This window comes from Penaeus monodon, chromosome 23 (genome assembly GCF_015228065.2).
Source record: "Penaeus monodon isolate SGIC_2016 chromosome 23, NSTDA_Pmon_1, whole genome shotgun sequence".
Taxonomy (NCBI): domain Eukaryota; kingdom Metazoa; phylum Arthropoda; class Malacostraca; order Decapoda; family Penaeidae; genus Penaeus; species Penaeus monodon.
The window spans coordinates 37,851,749-37,852,917 of NC_051408.1; the positions used below are offsets into that span (position 1 = coordinate 37,851,749).

The following is a 1,169-nucleotide window of genomic DNA, read 5'->3' on the forward strand; positions in this document are numbered from 1 at the left end:
TGGCTAACGGTGGGAAAAAAAAATCTTGAGGTGTGGCCCTTGGGAGGGGCAAGCCGGACCTTGAGGGGGGCAATCAGTGGGCACCTGCACTCCCCCTCCCCCTCCCTCCCCCCTCAAACGGTTAGGCTGGCTGGCATGGTTAGGTCGGTAGGTGTGTCTGTCCTCCGACCTGTTCTGCCCAGGAGGTGCTGTAATTCAAGTTCCTCTGTTTTTATGTAATGTCATGCTTTGAAAAGTATTATGTATAGAAAATATACCAAAGATAAATTAATAAATACTAATAAAATATCATTAATTTCTCAAATGAACAAAGAATACTTTATCAAGTTGAAATGATTGATATGTAATCACTCAGAATTTATATTCATGCAGCTTAAAGTAATGAATTCTTGTGAAAGATAAATTAGTATTAAGGTATCCTCATGTTTTCAAAAAATATCTGACATTCTGTGAGTAATTATAGTTGCTCTGGATGCAGAAGAGAACAAAGAAAAACATTATTTTTTTACATATTTCCTGTGAATGCCTTTTTAGCATTTTTGATGGTCAAAAATGAAATCACTAACCATTATTCCCAAAAGAAACAGCCACAATGTTTCAGGAAAATACGTTGATTTTTTGCTCACTTGAAGTATGTACGGATATGTCTATGGAATCCTAGGCCATGGTCGAAAGGTAATAGTAAGTAAAGTGCAAGGCAGTTATTGCTGTATCGATTAGTATGAATTTTACAGGTATATATAGGCTTGTTTCACAATCATAAAGATATTTTTGATATGCATATTGCTGTACTTCAGGGTTGCAGCTTATCTGGAAAATTTGAATTGAAAAAGATAGAAGTACTTGTAATTTCTAATGCAGTTAAGTCCCATTAGATGTGTGAAGTTGGATTTTAAACACAAGAGCATAAGAGTTTTTAATAATAATTTGATAAAGGTGTTAAGTGATATAAGAAATGATAAAGCCTTTTCTTACTTGGTTGCTATCAAAAGAAAAAGGAAAGCATCACTTTATGTGAGGTTATATTTTTTTAGAATGTACATAATTGTACCTATGCCCCAAAGGTCCCCCAGATAAATTGTAACATAAGATAGTATGTCGAAAGAAAGGAAAATGCAAGCAGCAACAAGAGATGAAAAAATATGATAACAAATGCACATGCGGCATTT

The 1,169-nt window shown here is 34.8% G+C and overlaps 1 pseudogene; it reads left to right on the forward strand.

Annotated features, from left to right (window-relative positions):
- LOC119588236 overlaps positions 1-1,169 on the forward strand; it is a 9,922-nt pseudogene that overhangs the window by 2,233 nt on the left and 6,520 nt on the right.